An 18,169-nucleotide genomic window follows, 5' to 3' on the forward strand; every position below is an offset into this window, starting at 1 on the left:
AGTACAGAATGCAAGCGAATCTCTACCTTACGGCGATTCATGTAGGAAAGTTTAAAGTTTTTTTTCCTGTGATTTAAAACTTCGTATTAATCGTACAGGTTAATCGTCCAAATTTTTACTTTACACCTAAATGATCCATTGTTGTTCAAGATTCTTATCCGCATGAAATTTGTTTTATCAGTAACTGAAAAATACTATCATATATAATCTAAAAAATAAGAAGATAAGATAAGAAGATAAAATATGACTATACATATGAAACTTGAAGTAAAGAAATTTTTTTCGCAATAATTTGCAATTAAAATTATAGGCTTTTATTACTCATTTTCATATAAGATGTTTAATTTACTTCTTTTTAATTTACTATTTTCTTGCTATTAACAAATATTTTAATAATTACAAATATTATTTCTCACTTATTCAGTTATTGAGAAATTCACTTTATATTCGCATCGATTGCATGTTAAAAACGCATCGTCCAAAATTGGTGCCAAAGATACGATAAAAATCACAGAGTGTAACAATGAACATCCATCTAAAAAAAAAATCATGGCGTTAAGGAGTTATGAGCGATCGATTGGAGCATGCTAGCTAAAAATACGTACAGTTTAAACGATTTTAAGCACATCGAAGGAATGATTTATAGATGGGACCAGGTCGGTGTTAAGGCGTTTTCGTTACAGGGAAAAGCATTCCCGGCGCGTGTCGTGGCAAACGTTGAATCGATATCACGACAGTATTAAATTAATAAACGAAGATCTCGACGTTGGAAATGACACCTAATCAACGTCGTCGCGAAGGCACATTAAATATCTTATTCGTGCGGTATTAAAGTGAGGCCTATTATTATGACGCCATTTAGTGTCTTCATTTCGGTCTCGCTATTAATCGTGCGTTGTGTTAACATGGCCGCGGTTTTACCTGTGGCATAAACGAAGCCGCATCTCTTTTTATTGCGGTAAAAAAATGCGCCGGCTGATTACCGTAACCGCTATAGAGTTATAGAAATATTACGATCGCGAGGAGCGATTAACGTGCCTTACAACGCTGCATCGTGAATCTTAATACCGTAAATTATTGCTGCAAAAACTTTATTAGATTCTTAAATTTTTATTACCAATTAAATATAATGAAATTAAATTGGATATATATCTTATTCTTTCCGTGGTTAATTTCTTAAACTGGAATATAACATGATTTTAATTCGAATTTTACTTGCAAGGATATATCTCGCAGTTAAAAATTTGTGAAACAGTTAAGGGCCAATAAAACTTTTATCAAGGAATAGCTCTTGACTCTCTTTGTGGAAAAAAAATCCGTAATCTAATTCTAGAATGTTATCTCTATTGAATGATACGATATTGGGATCGATAAATTTCAAGTACAAAGAAATAAGCCATTTTTAATTAATATAACACAAATTTTTCGTGCATTTCACGCTTTTAGCGACAAAATATTTATAAATTTTTATAAACAAAAGTACTCTTATTATTTACTTTAATAGGAAAGAAAGAATAAGCTATCAAATTCAATTTAAATTTTATAATTACCTTAATGTAAATATTTTTATTTTTATAATGTCACATAACAAATAATCATAAAATAGTGTGTTTTAAATTTTCAATCAACTAATTTTTGACTATCATGATATTCATACAAGTTTGTGACAAAATTGCTTAAAAATTGAAATCACTTGTCATGCTTTCTGTAATACTAACCACAGAGGATTCCAAACTGATAACGAACCGAATTTTTAAAAGCTTGTTTCCGCTTATTCTAGCTTTTAGCATGACAAATTAGACCTCTTGATGACTACTGAAAGCCTAACGCTGGATGACTTCGTTCACTTGTACATAAAATTTATGTATTGATAGCATTGTAAGGATAAAGAAGATGTGATGCGTCAGAGGAGTCGCATCAAGTCGCTCTGTTTATTGCTAAAACGGCATCTCGCTGTAAATTAACTTTGTTTGCGAACTCATCGCGGAAGTAGCCTGCGATATTCTCGAATCCTATGTAGGTCTACCTATTGTTAGGAGTTTCTTTTTTTTTCTTCGTGGGACGTAATCGCGATTGGTACCGACGCGTATAGGTACATGCTCCTCGCATATCCTACGTGCGTTCACGCTCGGCCGTTAATACACCAACAGCAACAACCATAAAGCCTATCCATCTAACGCGGGCTGGACTTTTTCCTCGGTGTGAAAGGAGCGTTATTAATTTCTTGGTGCGCGCGGCGCATGTTAATGGAAACGCATGTTTCTCGGTAATTAATTCCCGCTCCTCCTCGGGCGGCCGACGGAACCTATTCGAGGACACGTTCCTCGCCGCGCACCGCATGGGGAACATCTCTCCCGGATCATCGTAGATCAAAACTCTCTGGCATCGATCCACGGCCGTGCGCGCGTCGCCGAAGGCTCTTCAGCCTCTGTTAGCCTAAAATACAGAACGCTCTCTGGTATACGCTCCACCGGACACGCCGTGTAATCCATCGCGTGGATACTCGGGCTCGTCTACCGGATGCGCCCGGCGATTTCGCGTCCGATTCTCCAGCTGCACGAGAAGCGTTGAGAATGATAATCTAAGCCACACTTGTAACAACATGTCACAATACAGAGTTAACGTGAGTTAGTATACTCGGCTATATTATGTTAAGAGATTACCTCGACGTAATGGTAACGCAACGGCACATTGATGCCATTAGTTGGTTAATTTGCTCAATTAAAGTAAAGTAACGTAACTTAAATTAACATAAAGTTTGTTGATTCGCTATATGCCGTTAGAATTAGTTTCAACTATTTACTCGAATTACGTCGTTCAGGGTTTCAAATGCAATCTTCACCCTGCGATAAGAACTTTGAATGTATAATCTGTTTATAAAATTCTAAAGGCTTCCTTTCAATTAATTGATATACTTAATTTAGAGAAAAATCTACAACTATCTTAAATAACAACCAAATTATTTTTTTTTTCCTTTTATTCAGAGTGAAATTAATTAATTACGAGTCTAACGGAGTCTTTACATATAGGTAAAATTCCGTACGATTTGAAGAATGATAGTTGACCGCGGACGTACTTTTATTCACACAAAAGTATATTTGAACTTTTAAATTAATTTCATGCGGAACCGGAACTCACTCGGAGAGCTCGCGGGAGGCGAATTTTTTTCCGGCGCGGATTTTTTTCCAGATGACGCGCGCGCGGTATTTCGCGATTAATTACCTGCCGATCTATCGAGACAAGTCCGAAGCAAGCTTCGCCCCGCGATCCTGGGGCTGCGTCTCTTTTCTCATCGTGTATCTCCGTCTCCCTGCCGTTCTCTCACGCGCCCTCCGTCTCGCTCATCCTCCGCTACTCTCACGTTATCTCTCCCTCTTTCTCCCCCTCACCCCCCCCTCTCTCTCTCTCTCTCTCTCGTCTACGAGTCAATCACTGGGTATACACGAAACTCGCGCACATCGCCGTGGAACAGGCCGCAGCATACATTAATCACTGATGCTAATGGTATCATAGCCAGCATAGCTGGCTCGTTCTCTCTCCTCTCTCTCTCTCTCGATCTCTCGTTCTCTCATGCGCGCGCGCGCGCGCGCGCGCTCGTTGTTCGTACGAGACAGCTACCACCGAGTATAAAACGTACATGCACAGACACGCGTGTGTACACAGACACATACATACGCGCATAACACTCTTGTCCGCACACATGCTCGTTGGACGCCTATCTTGATCCTTGATTCGCTCGCGCACACGCAGTCACGTAGCGCAGCTCGGGGATCCAATGGATGAACAGTTAGAATGCAGTAATACGCGAGGAAATGTATTCCACTTATTCCGCACCGTGTGTAAGTCTCGCTATCGCGAGCAAGAAACGACGAATGGCCGACATCGGGGGCATGCCGTGGAAAAACTCGGTCTCCGACCGAACAATGCGGGGTGTTTCGTAAGACACGCGTGGCGCGACGAATTTCACGGCGCGAACTTCTGGGGGGACAAAATTTAAAGCGAGGGAAAATTTTAATTATGAAACCATTTAACATCGGGAATTATTCGTGGTTTTCATGAATGAAGCTTCGGCGATGCAAATAGACGGGGAAAATCTTATTCATTAATTAATTTTAAATGGACATTATTTTAATGAGATCCTAAGTTGAAAGTTGACGTACCCATAAATGCATTTCATTTGAAATTTTAGAAGTGGAATGACTTAAAGTTTAACTCTCCGATACTCTTTTAAGATTGTCGCGTCTATAATCTAGTCTGACCGCGGGCTTTCTCATGCATATACCATCGGCAGAGAAACCGGCAACTTCGTTTAAGAAAAAACTCGCGTATTTAATATTGATGGCCCGTTGTCAAGGGATTAATTTTCACAATACGGATAGCTGAACTTTTCTTATACTATACCTACCAATCGATTTATATTCGCCGCCGTATACGAATAATACGAAGATTCGATTAACATGCTAAATTATATTACTTGCCGCATTTGGGTAAGATGAAAATGGAATCAGCACATGAGAGAGGGTTAAGAGCTTGGCGAGGGGTTGAAAAATAGGGGAAATATAATTACGAGCGATGCGATTCGGCTCGCGCGAGAGGTAGGGTAGCTATTGCCGAGCAGCAGCAGATACGCGATTATTAAACGATCGGAATGTAACGAAACGCGTCGGCCGCGAGGTCTTCGAGTGCGGATCAACGATTCGCCATGCATTATCCCTCCCTCGCCCTTACCTCGCACGCTTTTCTCGCGTATCGGTTCTAATTACATAAAAATACAGCCTCTCTCTCTCTCTCTCTCTCTCACTCTCTCGCTTTCTCTGTCTCTTTCTTTCTCCGACGAGCGAACCCGTCCGAGTGTGAGGCAAACGGGGTCGTCCGAGTAAGAACACGACACGCGTAGTCGCGCGCGGCCTCGCGTTCTCGCCGACGGGAAGGAAATAAAGAAGGAAATAAAAAATCGCATATACATGAGGAGAGAAGGTACCGTGTGGTGCGGGTGGTTGAGGGAACCTGAAGAGAGACGGAGAGTATCGGCGAGGAGAACGGATGGGAGAAAGTCAGAAGGGCGCGGAGAATGGCTGGTCTCTCTCTCTCTCTCTCTCTCTCCCCCTCTCTCCCTTTCTCTTCATCTCACTCTCTCGAGGGGTGGAACGTTACTCGTTTCGAGGAGGCGGTAGGTTGGACGAGGCGGTAGTGGTCGCGGAGGAGGAGAACGAGGAGGAGGTGGAGGAGGACGGGGTTCGTCCTATCAATCACGGTATTATTATCGAGTCCGTGATTAGCAAGGCATGCTAACGATATCTCTGGCCGGAGGCAGAGGGCAACGCTAGGCCGTTGTGCTCTTGTGTACGCACGCGTATGCACGTATGCATCGTTCGGTACGAGCCGTACCGTCGTCGTATGAGTACGTAAGTGTGTATGCGCGTTCGCGAGTCTGGATTTCCGTATGTATACGTGTATGAAATTGTCTATATGCATGCACGTATGACTGTGTGTGTGTGTGTGTGTGTGTGTGTGTGTGCACGCGCGAGCGCAGATCGGCGTTGCCCGCAATGCAACTGGAGTGGCCGCGATGCGATTCCGGAGTAGTACGCAGAGTGTGTACCGTGTGTACTGTGCCGTGATGGTAGCGGTATGGTAGGTAGCTCTGGATGGTGGTGGTGATTTCAACGACGACGATGTAGAGGAGGTTGACGCGCGCGCGCGCGCAGAGGGAACGAGAGAGGAGATGAACGGTGCAGGGGGGGAGGGGAACACAGGTCGCGCCGTGTAGCACGGGGGAGAAGGCAAATGGAGAGAACCAGCAGGAGGAGATGGAGTAGGCGGAGGTGGAGGAGGTAGCTGGTGTTGCTAGCTGCTTGCCTGCCTACTGCTGGTGCTGGTACTGCTGCTGGTGCTGCTGCTGCTGCTGCTGCTGCTGCTGCCAGCAGCAGCCACCGCTGGCTGTTTCACCATCCGAGAAACGAGATGGTTGTAGGCACGTAGATACGTACTGGGTAGATAGGTAGGTATGTAGGTAGCTTCAGCCCCCCTTAGTTGTTCTCTCTACGCGCATTGATTCGAGGGACCGACCCTTATCGTTGTTGTATTCGCAGCGAGGTCCGATCGACCAACAACTTCGGCTGTCGATTCACGAAATCGCGGCCGGGCTGATTTAATGCGCGAGAAATGACCCCCGGCCAAGTGTCGGAGAATTGGAATCCGGTCTGCAGGACGTATCCTCGGTGTTATGCACCGCGCTTTCAGAGTTCTAGTCTTCCATGTCCCCTTCTTCAGATCTTATAACCTCGGTCTCTCCTGTCTCAACATCTGAAACAATGTCGCGATGTTGGTTAGTCGCTAACCAATGCAACTCAATCTATCTACATCACAAAATTATTTCCATTAATGTAAATTATTGTTGTTTGAATTAAGAACAAATCCCGATTTAAAGGCTTACTGTAACAATGGGCTAACCTACATTTTGTAAAAATATACAAGTTGATCCACTATTTCCCGTTACTTTAACTTTAGAATTAATTTTCTTTATTTTTACAAAGATGTAGGTTAGCCCATTGTTTCAACCGGTGTTATCCTTTAATTTATTTTACTCAAAGATTGTAATTTAAAAAGAGAAAGAAGGAATCTTTTTAATCCGATACCAGTTGACAGAACGACGCTTGATTGAGTTATCAATTTCGGTCCTTAAGCAATTTTTAAAAAGAGATTTTTAAGCGAGCCACAAATCCATCTCAGTTAATCCCGACTGTACATATAATTGTACTCAAGTAATAATTTTTGGGGATAGGAAGTTTTCGGAAGAATCCGCAGCAAAATGGAGGACCGGATCAGTGCTGGGCGATGTAATACTCGTTCGTTCCAGGGGGACGAGTAGTCCCTCGGTCCTATCTCTGGCGTGCGGCCGATATTCGGGTTATACGGATCGCTCGCAATGCGATTCGCGGCTAAACGCGTTACGGGGAACGTAATTTAGTCCCGGTCGCATACCCCGTATCGCGCGCGCTCTCGTACCCGGTCCGCACTCGCGTGTGTCTCCCATGTTGGTGTGTCGCACGTATGTACGGGCGCGTGTATATGTACACGCGTGCCCCGCGTGCCACCCCGTCCCGCGGATACTCGCGTCAGCTCGCGTCCGCCGCGCGTGTTTCCACGTACGTTCCTCTTCCTCTCCTACTCTCATCCTACCCAAATCCCTTCTATCCCCCCAACCTTCTCCCCCTCCCTCCCTCTCCCCCCCCCTTGGTTCTCTTCGATCCTCTTTCCACGCGTAATAGATGCCACTCCCTCTTTCTCTATCTCGTTGCGAGAGTACGTGTGCGATTGTATATGTGTGTCTCTGCCTCTATCTCCTTCCATTCGTGTGCGCTCGTAACGCACGGTCACCGACGAATTCGCGCGGGGTTTGCGCGAGGGACGGTGGCGGTTGGACGAAGGGGTGGATTGCACGGGCGGCGAGTAATGATATTTCGCGCCCATTATGAAATATTCGAAATGATTTGCCGGGATTGTGCATTTTGATTTGACGTTCATCCGCGTAACCTAGAGCTGCTCGTGCGCGCGCGATCGCGTATACGTGCGTGCCTGTATACGCGACACAGGGGGGGAGGGAGGGTACGTGCAAGGGGTGCGTCGATCTCGACGTGTCCAATCGGCTGACGCGATCGTTCGTGAACGTCGACACTTTTGACGAGAAGAATTATTTGATCCCTTCGCTGCGACTTTTAGGTTCTCGTAAATACATTTTGCGTGTATCGTTTATGAACATCGTTACAAATTAAGAGACATTGGTGTATAATTTTTTCTAATCAAATCTATTTTTAAGCAGTTTATTTCGAATAAATTACGGAATCTATGAATGAAGGAAATAATAGCAAAATTTTAGATATTCGAGATGTGCTATAACTGTAAGGTCTTATTATCTCAGTTATTATCTCGGGAATAATTAGTGGTTGGTACAATTTTTTGGTTTACATTTTTAATAGGATGAAAATTTAATTATATGTATATTTGCTAAATTATTTTGCGTTTTTTGATACAACGACTGTAATTATTATTCTATCATTTACTAGGAAAAAAATGTAATCGTACCAATGTAAACTTACGTCTAATATTTTGGCATACATTTTTTAAAAAGCATGTACATTCTGTAAATTTTAAATAAAAATCTTACTATCTGGATACTATTCTGTCATTTAAAAATCCCGAAAGCTTGCACTAACAATTAGCTATATATATTTTCAAATATGTATTTCGATCCTACATTTATTAAGTCCCGAATAAGCAAAGTTATTGATATTTCTAACCCCACGTTCCTAATTACATTAGTTATATTAGTTATAGTAATATTAGTTATATTAGCGACAAACAGACGCATTCATTTCAAACCGCTCTCTGGCATTACGCCGCGTATTAATGATATATTTAATAGCTAATGATAGCGCGATGTATATTTAATAATGTAATAAACACCACGTACAATCGCGATATGATTATATTGTAACGCCCAAGTCGTAACCATAATTTAAACCGTAATTCCGACCGGAAGTAGCACTCGCTCGTTGCCGCTCTCGGAAGCGTTAAATCCGCTAGTCGCGTCCTCGCTCTCGATTGAGCCGTTAAAAGAATGATTGCTTTCCTTATGAAAAACAACTCTGTTTGATATTTCTTGTATTATAGGAACATTGCTAACTTTCTAGCGGCGGCATCGTCTTTTCATTAAAAAAAATTAATTTTTTATATTGATTTTACTCAAAAATATCTTGTAAAAAATTTTGATACATAGTGACATATAATTTTTTTTAAAGAAGAGAGAGAGCGTGCACTATTTTATTGTTCAATGCTACGTTTTCATCTTCAGTTCTTAAATGTAACGAATTTGCACAGATCTCGAATTCATGTCGAATGTAATTTTAAGTGAACGTTGCAAATGTATAACACTCGCTGCTAAAAAGTTAACTCTTCATTACTTGCATTTAACTTCACCTTATAAATGCTGTAGTATAAGAACGTTATTTATATACATTATTATATTTAGAGCAAATTATTTTAAAATTAAAAAAATTTTACATTTATCGTTATCTAAAAAATTATAGAATGTTATCAATCTTGATTTAAATGTAAATCATTAAAAAGTACAATGAAAATTAAGACATAATGTTGGAGTGTCAAAAACAGTCCCCACATATACGAATAATTAAAAAAAAAGAACCACACGAGTAACGTAGAATTAAATAAAATTATCAGAAACACTGTTAAATTATTCGACTTATATTTGTCAGCACATATCAAAGTTACGTCATGCAAGATATATATTTAATTTTTATTACAGTTCTTTGTAATTTTCATTTTCTAGTTCATAATCTTCCTATGCTATTTCCGTTATGGATGATGTAGCGAGTATCGAAACGATATCTAGATTTTTATATTTAGATACTTAACACACGGTGACGGTAGAAGAAATATTGTACGTAAGCAATGACGTACGACCGTGAAATCGTGCTTTCCAAATGAGTCTCTTATTACGAATTTCTCCGACGTCTTTATTTGCCGCGGAGTACACGCCAATGGCTCAGCAAATTCATGCTATTTGTCGGAGAAATTCTCTCCGTTCCATTTTCTGCGGTTTAACATGTAAACCACTGCACTTTGTTTACTTTCCAAGAGCGAACACGTCAGTCCCGTCTTTCTGTCCCATCAGTATAAGAATAAGGAAGAATAAGAATGAGAAGGAGGAAGGACATTTCGTTATTCAATCCGTTTGATTATATAATATATTAACTAGCTACGCTGTAATACTTATAATCAGATAACCGTAATCGTGTCTTCGTCTCCGATTTTAGCTACAATAAATTGATTATATTCAAATCTGTCTTGCATTCTCTATATTCTTTCTTCCCTGACGTCACTCAGGATAAGTGAAAGAATAAGGAAGAATTAGCCATGTTACTCAGGCCGTCGAAAATGTAAAATAAGAAAATTATAATTAGTGAAAATCTACGAAATATGTAATTAGATAATTATAACAACGGATGTTTGAAACTTCTCAGCTCGAAAATCGATCGTATTAGTCAAGGAGGTTAAAATTGAAATAAACGCTTAATTCTCGATACACGTTGATATTAGCGAGAGGATTAAAATAATCCTCGCCTGATTCACGACACGTTGTTAACGTCGGCGGATAGAGAGGAATAAGATAGCGAATGGCCAACTAATTTTCGGTTTGTCAGAATTTACAAGCCAAGGGCGGTGGGATGAGGGAAGCGTAAAGCGGTACGGCGAGCGTTATAGAGAGGGGTGGAGGAGGACGGAACAGGGGGGTGGTTGGTTTAAATTCTCTTCCGTCACCGCAAACATGCATATAACGCAGCCGGACGGTGCGTGTAAACGTGTAAACGTCGGACGGTGCCAACCGCTAAATACAAAAATCCCCAACCACCTGTGAAGCCGGCCAACGCCGTCGATGTGCGTGGAGCCGCGTGTACGGGCGTTTGTACGTGTGCACACGTTTTCGAGTTAATTACAGCATAATTGCGGTCGACATTTTGTTGTTCGTCGCAGTCGTCGACCGCCAGCCCGCCGAAAGCGGATCGCTTTCGACCCTTTTCGCGCTGCGAATTCTTGCGATGTCGCGCGAGCTTTTCCTCGCTGGCTTCCGATTCGCGTCGCTGTCGCGGTCGCGACCGTTATTTTTGCGGCTCGAATCTATGATTCTGCCTCGGTTGATTTGCACAACTTACAGCTGCATACACGGTTGGAAAATTTGTGTTAAATTTTACCTATGTCATGCCCTAAACGGTTCACTCTTGTGTTAATTTAACGCAAAATAAATATGTTAGAAAGTAACACAAATATTACGTAAAAATTTAACAGAGAAAATTTCTTCATTAACATTAATATTTATAACAAATTGACATTTTATTTATTTATCTTAAAATATATATTTTAAAAAACATTATTTTTGTATTATTTCTTCACTTGCTCATAAATGTGTCATTTTACACTAAGAAATGTTGAATGTCAATTTAACACAAAATATTCAAATAACACAATCACATTATGTTAAGTTAGCACTCAAAGATATTAAAAAGTCTGCATAAAATTTTAATAAGGACTTATAAGGACTTGAATGGATCTTTCCTAACTTCTATAAACACAAAATGTTTTTTACTGTGCAGCTACTGAGTTTATTATTAAAATATTCGAAGACCATTTTAAAAAATGTAAGGAAATATCTTTCTTTTCCTTTAATTGATTAAAAATTTACGTTAAAAAATCTGTTGTTGAAATTAGTGTGTACACATAGCATTCCTTTTAATACTTTCGTAAACTTTGAAAGTGACATAACTGAAAAGAAATGAAAAGGAGAAAAACTACTTTTGAACTTGACAGAAAATGCTTGACTAATCAAATAAGGCAAAAAGAATATATTCTTATAATATGACCAAATGTCATTTTTGTCATTTTCATAAGCTTCAAAAAATTATTCTTTTCAATTTGATATCATTTTTTTAAAAATATTCTATTCTTTTTGTGTTCTTCGATTTCTTACGAAATCGAATAAAGATTGTTTATTTTTTATGATTAATAGAGTAATGTTTACTTAACTTATTCATAATAATGATTCGAAAATTCAATTTTTTTAGTCGTTTCATTTTTGAGATAAGAGAGAGCGATATAATTTTTATATAATTTAATGTGACAAAAAATCGGAAAGCCTTCCGTATTCTAGTATATTCATCTGTATAAAGTTTCTTAATCTACCGTGAAATATGCGTTCATTACGTAACTCGTTTTCCGAAGTCGCGTATTGTGCTTAATGAATTCGAAGGGCGCGTTTCGAGGGAGGCATTCGTCAGTCTCGGAAAATAATAGTTCTTGTTCGACGAAGCACTCGATGGCACTCATATCGTGCAAGGCGCAACTTCGAACTGAGACAAAAACATACGAAACGCAATCGCAGAAAGGAGCAACGCGCGTCGGTGGCGAGCAAAGGGCGGCGTGAGGGAGGATGGAAAAGACAGAGGGGCGGAAGCGCGGAGATGTGGACGGGGCACAAAAGCGCGAGATATTCAACCCTATCGGAGCGTATATATAGTCTGGTGGGGCGGCCCCCTCCCAACCCCCATAAATTGATGCCAATGTACCTACGCGGCCCCGGCGCGTTATACGTCTGAATATTACGCACACTCGGCCCCCCTTCCCCCTTCTCCTTCTCCTCCTCCTCCTCCTCTTCCTCCTCCTTCTCCTCCTCCTCCTCCTCCCTCAGTCGGCAGGAGGGTAGCAGCAGGAAGGGAGGCAATGCGAGGGGTAGCAGAGCAGGAGGGTAGGCAGAGAGGCGGCCGCGTACCTACACGAGCCGCACCACCACGCCTCGGTTATGCCGTATAGAACACAATTAAGTAAATGAGCACGGGTTGCGCCCGCTATAGATACCCTCTATTATGTGTATTGATCTCTAGCGCGGACTCCAGTTACACGTAATACGTGTTTTGTCGTTTGTGCGTTCGTACGTGGCGGCCGAGCGTATGCATGCGAGCGCGTGCAAGTGCACGGAATAGATATGGCGACTAGGGGGAGAGCCGAAGAGAGGGTACAGAAACGGTGAGAGAGAAATAGGGAGAGCGAGAGAGAGGATGAAAATATGAGAGGGGGAGAGAGAGAGAGAGAGAGAAAGAGAAAGAGAGAAATAGGAACAGGTGCCTGGATGCGAAAGCTGCGTCCCGATGATATTCCTGAGTCGAAGCCTCGTTAATGAAAAGTCTTAGGTAAGACGAGCCTGACGAGTCGCGAAACAAAGGAGCTTCTGTCGGGTTAATAATTGTTATCATTTAGCCAGAAAAAGAACAAGAAAGCCGAGAGAATTTTTTAAAGCGCATCCCGAATTGATGATTCGATAAGAATTGAACATCATAAGGCAATGCAGATGTCTAGAGTTCGTATTACTTTGTGATGCAAATCTTGAATGAAGAGTGAATCGATTGTATTCGAAAAAATATTTGTGTTGTATGTAAGTATCTGTGAAACGGAGATATTACCAAAGATGAATATTTCTATAAAGTTGTGGGAAAGTGGAAAAATAGATGTTTTAATCGAAATATATGGGTTTTAGAGTGACTGGGAATAATTTAAAAAATAGTATTTTTTGAAAAAAGTTTGAATATGTACATCTAACAAGGTTAAACAAAAATTTGATCAATAATTTTTTATTTCTATTTTTCATACGGTCTTATATCATACATTAAAAATATATAATTAAATTTGAAAAATTCTTAAAGAAGATAAAATTAATAACGAAAATCTTTAGTAGATTCCAGGAACTTATATATGTTCCCTTAATATTATAAAAAATATATGTTTCTGTGTTACGGATTTAACAAGTAAAGAAGCATCAAATATGATCAAAGGCTGAATAAATACGCATCTGCTTAATGAATACGCCTTAATAAATATTTCTATATAAATTTTTTAAATACATCTTTCAATTGCAATCTTTCAAACTGCGCACTGACTATTGTTGGACTTCAAATTCAATTATAAACTGAAGTTGAAATAGTAACATCACAAATTAAATTAATTGTAATTTAATAATGACGCTAGTAAGCACTAAACCGCTGCAAAGAATATATTTTATTCTACTAAATAATTGAGCTTTTTTTTTTAATAATTTCTTCAATTGACTGCTGATATTTTATACCGATATTATATATTTGATGGAAGATAAAATTTAACTCTCGAAAAGAATAAAGTTACGAAGTTCTCCAAATCGCATTATACCATCTCACAGTTACCAACAACATTCATCCAAGTTAATTGACTAATTAGAGACATTCTTTTCTATAATAGTACAATATGATTTTTATGCATTACGTATCATTTCGAACGTGTGTCTGCGATACAAACGAAACTTCCTTTATCGTCTTTCAGGCTATAGCGATACTCCTTGTTATTCGATGCTCTTGAGAAGGCGTCCCTTTCGCGTGCATTAACCCCTAGATCGCCGCACTGGCGCGAGCGTATCTAAAAACGTGCACGCATCTCTGACGAGCACATTGGATAAACGCGACTCGTAATATGTATAAAAATTTGAAAAGAGATCACTAAAAAAAAGAAGAAGAAACATGGGTGTGTTCCACGACCTGCTACAATTAAAAACTCCCGCACTCTTTCTCCCGGCCTGAACTCGGCGAATTCCTAGAATTCGCCGTGAATCGGCAGCAGTTTCGCGCTATATGTTTCCCGGTTTTAACAACGGGGTATTATTTCCCGCGCTCGTGCGCGTTGCAATCTTCGCTCCAAGTTCCTCATGATATTTAATCAGGCGGACGCCGCAGCGCGCGATCTCTGCCTTCTGCCGCTCCCTTTCTCCGTCTCCACTCTTGTTTCCTTTTCTTCCCTTCCTTTTTTTTTTCTTCCCTTTTCGAGGGAAGAGCTTCTTCCTGAGCGGTCGCTCCGCAAAAATTTTCCCCCAAGCGCGAATAATAAATTCCGTTTTACGAGGCGCTCTTAATTCAAGTGGAAATCGTTGTAGTTACGTGTTATCGCTGTCTTTGTCCTCCTCCTCCTCCTCCTCCTCCTCCTCCTCCTCTTCCATCACGTCCTCCCGCGACCGCGACTCATTCTCTCGTTCTTTCTTCAACTATAGCAAGTAGGTTGCTACGACTTATGTGTATTTACTGCGGCCCGCCAGCAGGAAACGGAAAGATAGTTATCTGATGGCGAGAGAGACGGGGAGAGATGTAGAGAAAGAAAGAATGAGAGGGTGGGAAGACGGTGGTCGAGGAGTGGAGAGAGAACGCGTAGAGAGGTGGCCAGGTAGACGCCATAGTTATTTATTTTCCCGCGGCTGATTATAATATTACGCAAGCCGGCGGTATACGTTCGCGTAATGCGGATGCAAATGCGACAGAGACGAGAGTTATACCGAGTAGACTCGGCGAAATCTTCGGCCCGGAGCCGTATTTTATTCATACGCCGCGCTCGCGCGCGCGGTTCTATCGGTGTATGGATACTCGTGTATACGCACATGCGTGTGCATATACTGGCGTGCATTATTGAGTGCATGTAGCGTGTCATCATAAAAGAAAAAAAATAACGTCGATTTTACGAAGACACTGTAACACATCCGGTATTTGCGAATTTTGATTTTTTTTTTTTTTGTAATAGATTTCAACAAATAACAACATTATGGAAACGTCTGCTTTGTGGCGAGTGTAGGAAGTTATTATTAATATCGCTACATTTAAAGAGATACAACGGAGTTTGACTACAATAGTGATTTGTCAAAATCGTGACAGAAAGATATGTACACTTTCTGTATGTGCACTCTAACTTATATTGTCTCACTCTATATCTTTAGATTATAAAGTGAGACAATGTAAATTAGAGATAGTATATACCTCTTTTTTGGACCTTATATATACATATTTACATAATATAGTCAGGATTAGGAATGTTATTTTATAAAAGTAGGTAACTATTACAGTTACGGTTTTTTCTCTCAGAAAGTAATTAATTATCGTTATAAATTGCTAATTTTGAAAAGTAATACATTATAATTATAATTATTATAGATATTATCAAATTATAGGGAACAAATTTATAAAAATTAAGCACCTATTATAACACTCTTTCTTGCCTAATTATTGCTTTTATGCATTGTGTATATTTCAAAAGATATATTGTATGTAATATTTATTCTTTTTATTAATTCGTATTGCAAATAATTTTCGTATTATAAATTTTGTATTATACATTGGTCGTGGAGCATTGCGTTTTAATGCGACCTAGGCACGCCAAGTTTTTTCTTCGGTATAATCCAGTTGATTACTTCAGTCACTTAGTCCGTCTTATGTGTCTTAGAGTTAATAGGTTTTTTTTACAGTAAGCTGTTTTTTTAGTAATGACTTGGTCATTAATAATTGTATGTATATATATATATATATATATATATATATATATATATGTTCCTTTAACTCCTGCGTAGAGCATAGAGCCTCTAATGAGATTTCAATAACAATGGATTTTTTCCGGAATTAGTTAGTCTTATGTTCAACCCCCAGCCTGAGGGATCCATATATACATCCACTAATATATAAGACCAACAATTTAATGCCGATCCGAACAGATGCTGGTGATTAAAGACTTAATTAAGTCATTTTTGGCTTCTTAAATGCGAAAATTCGCGTACGTGAATGCAGGTGAAAACTAGAATCTACAAATCGCGAATCAATCGCACCGAACGGCAAGTCACTCGACGCCTCTGATTAATAATTAGATTGATCAGTTAAATAATTTTTGTATAACATATCAATCATTAAAAAAAAATTAAAATTTTTTTATTTTAGGAAGGATGTAATATTCGATACTTTTTTACTTGGCGTATATATTTTTTTAAGGGATGACACACACATATATGTATATACAGGGTGATAGTACCTATACTATCGTTTTCTTTCGTAGAATTTTAACAAAATTAATCGTTGCCAGATTTTGTAACAGAGTTTCTTACCGCATTGATAGAAAAGCGACACAAATAAAAAATCAGAATCGCAGCGTTTGAATTTGAGAATTTATACAACGTAGTTTTAAAAAATATATACAATTGAAAGTAAACTTATGCTATATACTTACTATTCTAACTAAAACGTTGTTCTAACTCAAGATAAAAATATTCGACTAAAAAGTTACTAATTTTGAGATGTGTCACATTTTCATCAACACAACACGGTCCAGTCTAGCGAGACGCTTGCACGAAATGATCTTTAATCTGACGAATGAACACATTATTCTTACTTGCATTATTTACGATCGACGCGACAGTGCAATCGTCGCGCACTGCTTATTCCTGGCGCATTTGCGTCGAACATGGATACGTACGCATATACGTGCATATCAATGCACGCACACGATCGTGCGGAAGATGCCTTTATATAACGTGTGCGGCAAAGACACACGAACACGAGAGAGAGAGAGAGAGAGAGAGAGAGAGAGCCCCTCAGCTCGCGCTGTGTTTCGCGCATAACGACATATTATTTATATAAGCGACGTTGTCTCGACAAATCGTTCTACTCTCGCAAATTACCCGGTATATAGACGAGCGTAAGTAATAGCTATCCAGCGCAGGAATGGGACTCGCGGCAAAATTTCGCGTGGTATTTTCAGTAAATTCATATGGGTTTCGACACAACTTAGTATCCGCTGAATTGTAGAGACTCGGGGAAACAGCAGAAATATTCTCATGCGAGAGGAAGAAATGTCAAGAATTACGAGACATTACAAATTTTTCGTACCTGGGAAATCGTATAAAATAAAATCGGTGTCATCGATTTAAAATTCTCACGACAGACTTTAAAATACGTGTACCTACGTTGCTCATGTTCGGACACTATCGTATAAATTTTATCGGGTGATAAGTAAAAAATTAAAACAGCAATTGTATAAAGCAGCAATTGTATTATTCTTTTAAGAATTCTCTTTTCAAGAATTCTCACCATTTTGTGTTTCTCGATATTCGATCTGCTTAATCGTTGACAGCCGGATTTGCCGTTTTTCAGAAAAATATCTTGCGGACCGGAAATAAAATATTCGAAATTTGTTTGCGGTTCACGTATAATAGATGACTAAAGGGAGGGCGTGAAAATATTCCGATTACATTGCTAAACTCTTTAAGCCAAATAAAAAAAAAATAAATAAATAAAAAAACTCGGCGCAACGGTGCGAAAGAGAGACGGATAGGTAGATAGATAGGTAGATAGGGCGGATGGCGGTTTATTATGTTCCGGATGGGAACCCACGAGAACAATATACTCGCAATGTACACGTAAGTGGTATAAAATGACGGGCCGGAAAATTCGAGAACAACAGGAATGCAAATATAGAAAGACACCGAATCCAATTTGGCAACGATGCAATTAAGATGCGGAAAACAAATGAACGCAAGTAACGGTCGTGCATAAAAAAGGAGGGGAGGAGGTAAATTTTATTACAAACGTAGGGAGAGGGGGAGGAAATGCAGCAGAGGAAGAGAGAGAAGTTTATTTAACAAAAGAGAAGGAGAGAGATGGGGGAAGAAAAATGGGAAACGGAAGGATGGAAAGCAGCGAACGGGAGACGAAACGCACGAACGGAGACGACGACCGAGCGCGTTTTAAGCGTCGTCGATCAATTAAATCCT

General features: G+C 39.8%; 1 long non-coding RNA gene across 1 annotated transcript in view; it reads right to left on the reverse strand.

Annotated features, from left to right (window-relative positions):
- Window positions 1–2,039: 2,039 nt before the first annotated feature.
- LOC105144775 (uncharacterized) overlaps window positions 2,040–18,169 on the reverse strand; it is a 47,474-nt gene continuing 31,344 nt past the window's right edge. The window contains exon 3 of the long non-coding RNA XR_015548202.1: window positions 2,040–6,306. This is a non-coding gene — a long non-coding RNA (uncharacterized LOC105144775). The remainder of the gene's footprint in view (window positions 6,307–18,169) is intronic.

The sequence above is a fragment of the Acromyrmex echinatior genome, chromosome 18 (assembly GCF_024713525.1).
Source record: "Acromyrmex echinatior isolate Ae372 chromosome 18, ASM2471352v2, whole genome shotgun sequence".
Lineage (NCBI taxonomy): Eukaryota > Metazoa > Arthropoda > Insecta > Hymenoptera > Formicidae > Acromyrmex > Acromyrmex echinatior.